Source organism: Solanum lycopersicum, chromosome 10, assembly GCF_036512215.1.
Source record: "Solanum lycopersicum chromosome 10, SLM_r2.1".
Taxonomy (NCBI): domain Eukaryota; kingdom Viridiplantae; phylum Streptophyta; class Magnoliopsida; order Solanales; family Solanaceae; genus Solanum; species Solanum lycopersicum.
In genome coordinates, this window is record NC_090809.1 from 57,542,673 (window position 1) to 57,556,634 (window position 13,962).

Sequence of the window (13,962 nt, forward strand, 5' to 3'; positions counted from 1 at the left end):
ATAAGAGTGAAAGCCATGAACCACTCATTATTTATCATAATTGGCTGAATGCTGATGAGTGATGATGGTAAATATATAGTGTGGACTGTGGACTTACTTCCCACTACATCTGTACTGCACTCTGGTGTTCACGTTATCGGGAGGTCACAGGTTAAAACTGTATACGTGATAAGGTTGTGTAATAGACTTTTATATAGTTGATAGAATCAGAAACTCGATTAAACTTAATAGTTTTTATACCTTTTAACTTAAAATCCAGTTATTAATTCTTGAAAATTAATCATTTTAAAAATTTTCAAGTTAGAGATTCTGACTTCGCTTCCGATGAACCAGCTCATTTTTTTTTTAGGATTTTTTGTATACATACAGAGAGTCAGAGACAAACTTCTTTCAGTATGGCTGTGGACATATTACTTACAACTGTATTGCTGCAGAATGCAGGATTTAATGAAATCAAAGGGTAATTAATTCAAATTGGAATTGACTTTGGTATCTATATAGTCAAAGAATCAAACATTTCAACTCAGGAATTTAATAAAGGAAAATTCCAAACATATAAATGCCCCCATTGTTTAAAAAAAAAAAAAGAAACACTGATTTTCAAGTGGTTTCCTTATGGGGATTGAGGACTACTCGGGGCGGAGCTAAGTAAAATTCGGAGATTACTGAAATCTTCTTAAATGAGATTTTCTCTTAAAAATTAAAAATTTTTATTAATAGAGAGAATATTACCATTTTTTTTTCAATATGATATGGATGATTGACTCACTCCATTCTAGAAATGATAGCAGAAGTCCTTTGATAGCTGAGATTACTATGATTATTTCATCATTTTTTTTTACGCAATTTATAAATTTAGAAATTCATCACTTTTTCACTTTAAATCGATAAATTTGATAATCTCTTTTATGACTTTTTCTTATTTTAAATTTCTCAATAAAAATTTTGATTTCTCCGTTAGAACTAGCCATCGATACTGTATGTAAAAATCCTGATCTCCCTTTAATATATTTTCCACATTTATCGGTATTTGCCTTTATATTTATGACATTATGCATATGTCCTACTCATATGTAGGAACTATTCCAACTTAACATTCCGCTTCTGCCTTCTTGTTCTTCACTAATACAATTTCAATCTTGTCTCGAATATCTGTATTTTTTATTCTATTTGTCTTGGTATTCCCACACCAACATTCTCATTTTCATAACTTCCATTTCCTGAACATGTGAATTCATGACTTGTCAACTTTCTGCTCCACACAACATAATTTCCCTATCAACTAGATCTAAATATTTTTTATTAGTAAAATGAATATATTTTTATATATAATTTTATGAAAAGTAATCTAATGGAGTAAATGATACATATATGTCGAAAAGAGATTCTTGAGTACCATTATCCTACGGTATATATATTTACCCTTATTTAGTAGTGGGACTTGTATTGAACGAACCTAACATCAACTGTTTATACGGAATGCAACACAAAATATAGATAAAGCTTTTCAATTTATAACTCTCAATGTTGCTATTTGATTGCCTATTAACTACGTGGAAGTGCACTCACACCAAGCTCTTCTCAATTCTTTCAAGAATCTGTATTTCGGATCGTTTCTTTTATATTTCTCTTCTCTTCATTTTTCATAAGTTCTAGCTTGAATTGGAAACAAGTGTGTATGCGTTTAAAATTTCGTTCATGAAAAACAGCAAATAGGAAAGAAAAAATAGCAAGCAAACAATAATATTTGAATTTGAATTCATGCGAGGTTACAATCTTTATGAAATCTTTAATAAAAGATGTAATCCTCTGATTTTTCTCTTCACAATGATTTGATGGAATACTTGCGGCTCAATACTTAGAGAAAACTTCTTTCTATGCGAAAGACTTGCAGATCACCGCTGAAAAGTAACTATATATTTTTGTATGTATGTATTTGTGTGTCTTTTGATCAGAAGAAAACCTTTTTATATATGCATAATTTAGGATTTTAGGGGTATTTTAGTCTGAGCAATTTTTTATCGCTGTACCGAATATGAGTTTGTCAATTTAATGGACTGGCCCAAGTGATTTGGACTTGATTTAAGTCATACAATTTTGACTTAGATATTAATCCAACTTTATCAACCAGTAATTTGACTTGGTTAACGTATGATGATTTAAGATTTAATTCAAATTTAATACGAATTTATCAATAATATGTCAATGCGTACAACGTGTCATAGTTTAGAATTAATGGTTGGGATGTAATTTTTAAAGTTAAGTTCAAACTATAGTTATTTACTTCCATATATTTGCTTTTAAATATTTTTGCAATTTAATATATTTTATTGTAATCATTTTACGTAAAAATATTTAAGAAGCAAATATATTGAAGTAAATATACATGTGTCTCTTACACTACAAGAAAACTGTGAATTATATGGAGATTTATTTGAGAATTAGTATAAAAATTCGCAGAAAAATGAGTTTTCCTACAAATTTTCATACTAAATCCCAAATAAATCTCCTCCAACCTAGAACTTGGAAAAAAAGAAAAAGAGAAGAGAAATGCAGAGGAGCCGGATACTATATCTTTAGACTCTAGCAGTTTTTCCCCTCCTTTTTCCTATCTCTTTTACTTCTTGTTTTACTTTGATAAGTTTTGTGGTTAGATTTTCTTTGTTTTTGGTGAGTTGTTCTCCTTTCTTTCTCCTTTGTTTAAATAACTAGATGCAATAATTGATTTGATTTTAGAGAATGTATGGACGGGGGATTGTGTATTTGACAAATACAGATGTAATAAATTTTTAATAATATTTGCATGTCAACTTTTAACCAAGTTCTCAGCTTCTGTTGATTTTTCATTCAAATTTCTGCGTTGTGCTTTGATTTTACAGCTTTCATCGTTGCTCAAATTGAATTCTTTTTTTTCTCCTTCTTGGTTTCTCAATTTGACTTACCTTTGCTCTCTACTAAGGTAAAAGTCATATCACCAAATTCAAATGTAACAAACTTTAATTAAGATTCGAGTTACCTTTCACACAATTTGAAGGCATAATTAAGTAGTAATTCAAGCATTCCATGTGCATGTTGGATTTATTTTACCTTTGCATTTAAGCGTTCGATTTTACTTGTTCACGTCTAATAAGTAATATCACCTCTTAAATATAATAAGAGTAAATTACTTTCTTTGAGTGAACTTAAGCGTTCGATTTTACTTGTCCACATCTAATAACTCTTAAATATAATAATAAAAGTAAATTACTTCCTTTTAAGTGAACTTGTGAAGCAGTGCACACATATTCAGAAAAACATTCAAGGGCATACGTTTAACTATAATTTTAACTATTCCCTTTTTTTATGAAATCATAAATACAATTTTATATAAGTAGACTTCAATAAATGAAAGAACAAGTATGGATAAAATTCTTGAACTGGGAACTATTCAATTATTTTTGAACAATGAAAAAGCCTAAAAAATTCAGTAAATCTGAAATAGAGGAAGGAGAAACTAAGTGACAAATTATATCTTAATTTTCGAACAAGTAAAAGCGAACATTTATTTTTAATAGTAAACAGATAAAAGTGAGCGGAGAGTACTAAACAAACCCATGGTCTTCTGTGAAAACAATAAAATTAACTTGTATTGCAAGTGCCAAAGACAAACTTCCCCATTAGAAATAATGTTGCATTGCCAGAGCAATAGTTCTCTTATAATGAACCTATGGTGAGCTATACCAATCAAAGAACACATATTTTTACAGCATAAAAATTTACAGGAGGAGAAATAAATAAGATGCTCAATATCAAAATATTTATTCCTATTCTAACGAAACATAGAAAGAATCAACCTACTGATTCTTCTTCTGCGTTGTTGTGAACGAAGTAGATTTTCTAGCAGGTTTTTTATCTAGACTCGAAGTGTCTCGACAAGCATGATAATGACCAATCCAAGAATGCCTCCAGCAGCGCTCTGAAGAAAGGGTAACGAAACTTCAATACAGAGTAGTGAACCAGAGGAAGTAGATACAGTAGACAAAAGCAAAGGAGAAGAGGTCGGTTATATAGTTGTTGTTGCTCCATGTATAGATGTTGTATCGAATAGAATCACGAGGAAATCAAATTAAGAACTTACCATTGCTGGACTATGATAAAATAAGGCCCTGAATGCAAAATATCCCATCAGATAGCCAGTGAACATTGCTATACCAACATGTAAGCCTGCAACAAAGGACCAGAACTACTAAAAATTAAACTGCAAATCAAATTCTTAGCTACCTGACAGCGCACGCTTAACCTGAACAAGCGGAAGCGGAGCGAAAATGAAAAAAAAAAACTGGTGAAGACCAGAGATATACAAGTTAGCGATAGTAGATCATTCCTAACTCTCTCACTCACATGGTCAAATCAGGACGCAGCAACTGTATCAACCTCACAGTTGATACTAGCAAATCAAGTGATATATCTTCATACGGATGCAGCTTAATGGGTTTGATTTTATTGTTCAATCAACTCATGAAATATCAGTCGGTACTGGAACTTCTCCCCAGAATTGCTGCACTACTCAAAGAAGCAAGATGAGAAAACAAAAGAAAACACTTGCTTCCACAACAAATATGTACATGCGTACAAACAGAAAAACAGAAGCAATAGGCAAAAAGCAAAAAAAAAACAAGTTTTAAAAAGAACTCATCAAATTTGTTTAAAGGACTTTTTCACCAAAGCCCCTATTGTGTCTAACATTCAGCTAAAGGAAAATAGGTCAAGTCCACAGGCACCCAGTTGTTCAGGAAGAATGTGAAATCAAAAATTGTCGAATACATAAATTAGAAATGAATGGAATTTAAGCTTTAGAAGAACCCTAATGAACAGGATAACATATTTTATTACTGGAACATTTTCAAACCTTGTTATATCAAAATTGTGTTCACACAAACATATATATATATATATATATATATATATATATATATCACCTGATCCTGCAAGTCTACAGTCTATACAACTTGCTTTTATGGCAATGATTGGTCGCTTGCTTGATTGGAAGGACTGATGCAATTATACCTTTCATTTTCTCGCTACTACTTACTATTACTACGTAAGTAGTTTCTTTTAGCATTCGTTTTTCTCGCTCATTACTTAGCTTTAGGAGTGGAGGAAACTGAACATCATTCAAGGAGTAAGGTTGCTGAATAAGAAAGTTCAAATTTTTCCAAAATATTAGCTTTATGAACTCACTTCTATTTAAATAAAATTTCAATTCTAATTCCAATCAATATCAATCAACTATGCCCTTAATTCATACTAATTGGGGTTATATGATTTCATTCCAATACCATGTCAATAAAATTGGAAGTAGAAAATACAACTTCAATAATGGCAATAGATGGAAAAGAGAGAGACTCACCAAAGCCCATTTGATGTTTATAAGAGGAAATGTTGATCAGTGAATGATATCAACAAACTTATGGTGTGAAGAATCTGTTAAAAGTTAGTTAGAAACAAGTTTAGTGTGAGTTAGTTAGTTAGTTACAAATAAATCAATAGATTAGTAATTGTATAAATATAATTAGAATGTAGTCCAGATTCAATGTAACAAAAACTCTTCTCTTTGAATATACTTCTTCTTCCTTTTCTCTGTAAAACTTCCATAATTCAAACTCCATCAATGGAGTTATCATGGTATCAAAGCTATGATCGTAGCTAGCTTCTGCTAAAATCAACTTCAGATGTTTAGATTCACCAACAGATCCAGGTGATTTCGAAGAAGAACAACATTCAAAGTCGTTTTTTGGTAAAAAAAAAATGGCAGTTAATAGCTCAAGTGAAAGAGAAATAGCCGGTAATGGTGGAGCTGGTAGTGGTACTACAAATACAGCTTCATTCCCAGCAATTGATCATAATCATCCACTCTATCTTCAACATACTGATACTGCAGGTAATTCTTTAATTTCCTTACAGCTCACTGGTTCTGAAAATTATGCCTTATGGAGTAGATCCTTCAGAATTGGGCTGATAGGTGGAAGCAAGTTAGGATTTGTTGATGGAAGATTTCCTAAATCTAGATTTGAACCTGAATTACATGATTTGTGGGAGAAATGTAATGCAGTAGTACTAAGCTGGATAATGAATGCTGTCAGACCTGGTTTGATTAGTTCTGCCGTATATGCATCAGATGCAAGGAAAGTATGGATGGATTTGAAGGAACGCTTTGATACTGTTAATGGATCTAGGATTTTTCACTTACATAGAGAAATTCACACTCTGATTCAAGGCACTTTGTCTATTGCTGACTATCATTCTAGGTTAAGGGATCTTTGGGATGAGTATGACTCTCTAATGCCATGTCCTAGTTGTCCTTGTCCTGAGTCTAAGAAATTTGGAGAGCATTGTAAATATCAGAGATTATTGCAGTTTCTGATGGGATTAAATGAGTCCTATTCTCAACCTAGAAGTCAGATTCTAATGATGAGCCCTAATCCTACACTTAATAAAGCTTATGCACTCTTAGTTGATCAGGAAATTCAAAGAAATCTGAGTGTAGGTTCTAGCTCATCTGGTGTAATCGAAGGAACAACATTGTACTCTAACAGAAATGGAGCAAGTACATCTAAAAGTTCTACAGGCAGCTTGTATTCAGGTTCTACAAGCAATTCCTATTCAGGCAATGCTACACATGGATATAGTTCACAAAGTGAAGGTTATAGTGGTGGTGCAAGTTCTTCATCTTTTGGTAACAAGAGTAAGAAATTTCTCTTGCAGTGTGAACATTGTGGTTGCAGAGGTCACATAAAGGATCAGTGCTACAAAATTGTTGGTTACCCTGCTGATTTTAAGTCTAAAAGAAAACCTCTTAAGTCTGGAGTGTTTGCAAACCAAGCTGAACATGTATATTCAAATGATTCTGAAGTTAGAGGAAGTACTACTCAAAGTGCAGGAGTTACAAATGCAAATTCACAATCAGGAGCCTTCTTTACTCCAGATCAGTATAAGCAAATTTTGAAGATGTTAACTACTCATGGTCATGATTCTACAGCTCAGTCTTCAGTCAATGTAGCTGCTGTTAATGATGCAGGTAGTTCTCTTAAAGCATTTCTATGTGCATATGAAGGTAATAGGTGGATAATTGACACTGGAGCCACTCATCATATCACTTCTAAGTTGCAAACTCTTATTAATGCTAAGCAAGTGCATACTCATACAGATAGTAGTGTTCATCTACCTGATGGTAAAGTGATTCCTGTGTCTCATGTTGGAACAACCAGTGTGTTAGACAATCATTCTATATCCAATGTATTGTTCTTGCCTGACTTCAAGTTTAATCTACTGTCAGTATCCAAGATCACTAAAGAGTTACATTGTATGGTTGGCTTCTTTCCTGATTTTTGTATATTTCAGGACCTCTCCACTGGTCAGGTGAAGGGGATGGGTAAATAAGAAAATGGACTCTACATACTTCAGGAAGGACCAAGCCATTCTATTCCAAAGGAGCTGGTCAATAGTAATAGAGGTCTTGATCAGTCCAAGTTCAATAAAACTGTTGTTAATTCTGTGTCTCAATCTGTTGGTCTTGATGTTTGGCACAAACGTTTAGGTCATGCTCCTATTGATATTATAAGGAAGCATGAATCTCTTAAGAATCTCAGAAGCACTAGTCATTCACATTGTACTGTATGTCCTCTAGCTAAACATACAAAACTTCCTTTTCCTGTCAGCTCTCATATGTCTAAGAATGTGTTTGAATTACTACATTGTGATGTTTGGGGTCCCTATAGGGTACCAACTCATAACAATAAAAGATACTTTGTTACAATTGTGGATGATTTTAGTCGATACACTTGGATATACTTAGTTACTTCTAAAGCTGATACAGTTGTAGTGCTGAAACATTTTCTTCTTCAAGTTCAGAATGTGTATTCCACTAAGGTTAAAATATTGAGAACTGATAATGGATGTGAGTTCTTCAGTACTGCTGTTCAAAGTTTATTAAGCGAGTTGGGAATTCTTCACCAGAGTACATGTGTTTATACACCTCAGCAAAATGGGATAGCTGAAAGAAAACACAGAACTATTCTAGCTGTGGCCAGAGCTCTCAGGTTTCAAGCATCTATACCTCTCAGATTTTGGGGTGAATGTGTCATGACTGCTGTGTATATTCTGAACAGACTTCCATCTAGGCTTCTAGCCTACAAGTCTTCTTTTGAGAAACTCTATATCCATTCTCCATCACTTACTCACATCAAAGTATTTGGTTGCCTTTGTTATGCTGCTTGTCCAAATGTGCAGGACAAATTTTCATCCAAAGCTATTCCTGCAGTGTTTATGGGGTATTCTTCCACACAGAAGGGTTATTTACTATATGATTTACACAATCATTCTTTCTTTGTGAATAGAAATGTAGTATTTCAGGAACATATATTTCCCTTCAAACATATCCAAACTTCCTCCAACCCAATGTTTCCAGTTCTTGACATGTTACCACCTGATGATGTTTCCTTATCAACACATATAACTGCAACTCCTCCTTCAGACAATGTTACTTCTTCCTCTAGATCTTCTTCTCCTCTTTCAGTTGTACCTCTAAGAAGATCCGGTAGAACAAGTAGGCCTCCATTATGGCTACAGGATTTTGTGACACATACTATGAATACTAGGTGTTCCTATCCTCTATCCAATCATATTACTTACTCCAACTTGTCATCTGGCTATCAACAAGTGTTACAAGCTTATTCAGCTGTAAGTGAACCTACTTCTTTTAAAGAAGTTGCCTCTGATCCTGACTGGGCGAAAGCAATGGAACTTGAAATAGCTGCATTGGAGAGTAATCAGACTTGGACTATTGTTGATTTACCACCTGGTAAGAAGTCTATTGGCTGTAGGTGGGTATATAAAATCAATTTTTTAGCCTCTGGAGAAGTGGAGAGATTCAAGGCTCGACTTGTTGCCAAGGGTTATAATCAGAAGGAAGGGGTTGATTATGGAGAAACCTTCAGTCCTGTGGCTAAAATGGTGACAGTCAGAGCTGTTGTAACTCTTGCTGCTTCTAAAGGCTGGTATATCTATCAAATGGATGTCCATAATGCCTTTCTGAATGGTGATTTACTAGAAGAAGTATATATGGATATTCCTCTTGGTTTTGCTAGACAGGGGGAGTGTAAGAAGGTCTGCAAATTAAACAAATCTTTGTATGGTTTAAAACAAGCGCCAAGGCAGTGGAATGTCAAATTAACTGAGGCATTAGTACAAATGGGATTCAAACAAAGTCACTATGATTACTCATTATTTACAAAGGATGTTGATGGTGATATTGTGATTGTGTTGGTATATGTTGATGATCTACTGATCACAGGAAGTAATCATCAATTTTTGAATGATACTAGACAGGAAATTCAAATGAAGTTCAAAATGAAGGATTTAGGGGAACTAATGTTTTTTCTAGGAATTGAGTTCTCTAGATCTAGTGAAGGTATCTTGATGACACAAAGGAAGTATGCACTTGAATTGATCTCAGATTCTGGACTAGGAGGAGCTAAACTTGCTGGCACACCACTAGAAGTCAACAAAAAGCTCACCTCTCTTCAATATGATGAACAGGTTTCTAATGAATGTATCAAGAGTGACAGAGTTCTTACAGATCCTACAAAGTATCAAAGACTTGTAGGTAGGCTTCTTTATCTCACCATGACAAGACCAGACTTAGCTTTCTCTACTCAAGTTTTAAGTCAGTTCATGCATTGTCCTAAGGAATCTCATATGGAGGCAGCACTGAGAGTGGTTAGGTATATCAAAGAAGCTCCCGGTTTAGGATTGCTAATGCCAACAGACAATACTACACAACTTACTGCTTTTTGTGACTCTGATTGGGGAGCATGTATGGAGACTAGAAGATCAGTTACAGGGTATTTGGTTAAGCTAGGAGAAGGATTAATCTCTTGGAAATCTAAGAAACAAGAGACAGTTTCAAGAAGCTCAGCAGAGGCAGAGTTTAGAAGCATGGCTGCTTGTGCAGCTGAAGTTACTTGGCTGATAGGTTTGTATAAAGAATTAGGAATCAATGTGAGTCTTCCTGTGAATATGGTGTGTGACAGTAAAGCAGCTATTCAGATTGCTGCAAATCCAATATTTCATGAAAGAACAAAGCATATTGACATTGATTGTCATTTTGTTAGAGAAAGAATTTGTCAAGGAATGTTGAAGACAACACATGTAAACACCAAGGAGCAATTAGCTGATCTGCTTACTAAAAGTTTGGGAATGATACAACATGATGTATTGTTAAGTAAACTGGGAATGAAGAATGCCTTTCAACCATAAGTTTGAGGAGGGGTGTTGATCAGTGAATGATATCAACAAACTTATGGTGTGAAGAATCTGTTAAAAGTTAGTTAGAAACAAGTTTAGTGTGAGTTAGTTAGTTAGTTACAAATAAATCAATAGATTAGTAATTGTATAAATATAGTTAGAATGTAGTCCAGATTCAATGTAACAAAAACTCTTCTCTTTGAATATACTTCTTCTTCCTCTTCTCTGTAAAACTTCCATAATTCAAACTCCATCAATGGAGTTATCAGGAAAAAGGTTCATCCATGGATTTCGTAGGAGTAATATCCTTCACCAATTCACCATACGCCTTCTTCTCCGACGCTTCGTCTAGTTTCCTCAACCGAGCTTTGAGTTCCTCACTTTTTTCTCTAGGTTTTGGACTGCAGAAGACGAAATTGGATCCGGATAACAAGCCCATCAGATCAGGTCGTGTTACAAGGTTAGACCCGATCCAAACCCACCTCAAATGTTTGTATGGTACCGTGGGCTGATCGGAAAGGGAAGATGCGAGTTCTCTCAGGTCATTGGAGAGTTCAACTCCGGCGAGAAACAAACGTATTTTATAAATAATTTTTCGCCACTTTTCAGTTTACATAATATTAGCTTGAAAAAAATAATCAAGCGTTGGGTCCAAAAGATAGTGCCGTAAAAAAAGAATAGAAAAATATCTATAAAAAATAAGCTCAGGGATAATAGGCAGTGGCGTAGCCACATTATGTCATTAGACACCCTTCGTCGGAAAAAAATTAGCACATATACAAGTAAAATGATATACGAAATGATTAAATAACCTATTTTGAACATCCTTAACAGAACAAATTGCTATTTTGGACACTCTTTAAAAAATTTCTGGCTCCGCCACTGATAATAGAACCTTAGTATAATATAGCGTGTCTTTAAAATTTCAAATATAAGTTGAGGGGCTATTTATGCATTTTCTCTTTATTTTACAAAGTATGTTAAAAAAAGGAAAAGAAAGCTTAGGTCTCTTTTTGAGCGTCAAAAATCACAAGGCTATACAAAATCTCGTTATGTTAAAGGTATCCATGATAGGTTATTTAATCAGTTTGTAAATTATTTTACTTTTATATATATATATATATATATATATATATATATATATATATATAATATTTTTTTTTGTATTCAATTGGACATCTTGACTATAATATAGCTATGCCACGATTAACTGACTCATATCCTATCTGTCATATCTGCCATCAAACCAAAGTATCACCCTAGCTTATACAAATCTAATTTGAAATTGATACGTATAATCTTATAATGAAGTAAGTTTTTTTTTTAAAAAGTATTGGTATAATTTATTAATTTGTCGTATCATTTATGTGGGAACAAGTACATGATACATATTATATAAGCCCAGCCTAGATCTTGATAATCAAAATGATAAGGTTTTATTAAAATTTGAAAGTACAAATACTGCAACAACATTTGTAGGGCAACAGAACCCATCTTGCCGTTACATTTTTAGCTAGAACTAGAACTAAAACTCAATCAGTCCTTTTATTTAATTTTTCAACGAAGGAAGTTCAAATAGAAAAAAGAAAAACACAAATAATTGACCATATTGTATATAATATTGGTCATACATCAATTATTTTTTTAGCCACATCCATAGGTATGACGAATAACATCGTAGTAACAATATTTGCAATATCTATCATAGCAGTCACTATTCACTCGACAATATCCACCACAACCACCTTGCAAGCTTTGGCCAGTTAGTTTTGATTTGAGTTCTGCCAAGTCTCTCACAGCAAGGATTTTCACTTTTGGTGAATGAGCCAAGTAAACTATAATCCACACAAAAAGAAAAAACAAAAAACAAATCTAAGTGTTAAAATCAATATATTATAGAGTATAATAGTTAATAGCATCTGTATATGTGGTTCCGATTTGAATTTTGCAAAAAAATGTCATGTCATTACAACAAAAACAACTTTTAGCGCCAATAAATAGACACATTAATAAAGAGTACTAAAGTCTTTATCGGCATTAGTTAAGTGTCATCGGATCCAATGTCGTTAAAGCCTTTAGGGACATATACAAAGTATGCTAATTGCCGCTAAAAATACATATTTAATGATAATTGCTAATTAATCGCTGCTAAAGCTCATTTTTTAATGTAATGTGTCAAGAAGTGCCTTTTTAGAGAATTGAAAAGACGAGTTTAACAACATCTTTTTCAGAATTTTAAGCAACTTTAGATATCATTGTTGTTTGAATATATGCAATAAAATCTTGCATAGAGATCTTTATAGTATTGTGCCACAAATATATCATGTGAAATGTTAATATAAGGTGAAGTGAACATTTTCAACTTTATGAGTTCTAAATAGGTTTTACGGTAGCAATATCATGTGTCAGTTATTGGATACCATTATTTTTATATATGTATTTAAAGAATTTCTTAATTAATACAAATATTTGAACTAAAATTATTACTGAGTATGTTACTTATTAATTTTTCCATTAGATCGATATACTATTGAATTAAAAAGCTATTGAATGTATATAAAAGAGATACTCATTTAAAAAACAATAAGATAAGATAAATAAATTAAAATGAAGAAGATACCAGATATCACCAAGAGTGCAAAAGTGAAATAGAAAGCATAATTGCGAGCCATGGCAACAATTTTATGTGTTATGAAAGAAATATTACTATGTGTTATTATTGAAGTGTGATATTTTTGTTTCATGAAGGGCCATGAATTTATAGGCCTCTCTTTCAATATAATTCTCCCTATTAATTTACAACTTGTCTTTAATTAAATTAGTTTTACCAAGTTGAATTTTATTAAGGATTAAAGAGGAGGATCAAGTCTGGGTGATGAGCACCTATTTAATTAGTAGAGATTCCCCAATTAATGGCATGCTAATTAGTTACCAAGTGGGGATAATATATAGATTTTGATTTCACCTAGATTAAACATTCTAACCAAAAAAAACAAACTAGATTAACAACTAAAATAGTATTACAAGTGGCTAAAACTGTTAAACACTGGTACTAATTAAGTTCTTGCAACCCTAACACTTTGTTCTAATGATTGTTACCTATTATTTCTTTATATATTGTATTGTAATGCATTGTGTTATATCATATCATACTACACTATTTTAATAAATAATGTCGATAGAACTATGATGAAAAGGTAGATAAAAGATATAATATAATTATTAAATAATGAATAAAGACAAATTAAAAAGAAAATCTTAAGATAATCATACGATCATACCATAAAATGGGTCTTTTATTTGTTACTTAACGATAATTTAAACTATACGATACACTAGAATTTAAGTAACAACTCTTTACTTCAATTTTGAAAAATAGACATTATTCAGATACATGTCGATTTACTTTTAAAATATTTATTCTATCCTTATATTATCAGTATTTTTCTTTTTTATTTCTTTAAGATTATGATACCTTTTTTTTAAAAAAAATGTATGTAATAAATTAATCTATAGAAAAATAAATATTATTTTCAAAATGAAAAAAAAAACTGAAAAATATTTAAACTACAGGTCAATACCAAGGCTAAAAAATCAAATATTTTGTATGATATAAAAAGGTATTACATAGATTGTGATTAAAAAAGTCAAGAGTAAAATAGACATCGCATTAAATAG

General features: G+C 32.4%; 2 long non-coding RNA genes across 2 annotated transcripts; both read right to left on the bottom strand.

Annotated features, from left to right (window-relative positions):
• Positions 1–3,450: 3,450 nt before the first annotated feature.
• Positions 3,451–5,382, bottom strand: LOC101263655 (uncharacterized). The gene is made up of 3 exons (XR_003244102.2): positions 4,381–5,382; positions 4,118–4,203; positions 3,451–3,955 (listed from the first exon to the last, which is right to left on the bottom strand). It is a non-coding gene; the product is annotated as an uncharacterized lncRNA (long non-coding RNA).
• Positions 5,383–11,697: 6,315 nt separating this feature from the next.
• On the bottom strand, positions 11,698–13,089 carry LOC112940166 (uncharacterized). Its single transcript, XR_003244101.2, has 2 exons — positions 12,905–13,089; positions 11,698–12,119 (listed from the first exon to the last, which is right to left on the bottom strand). It is a non-coding gene; the product is annotated as an uncharacterized lncRNA (long non-coding RNA).
• Positions 13,090–13,962: the final 873 nt, after the last annotated feature.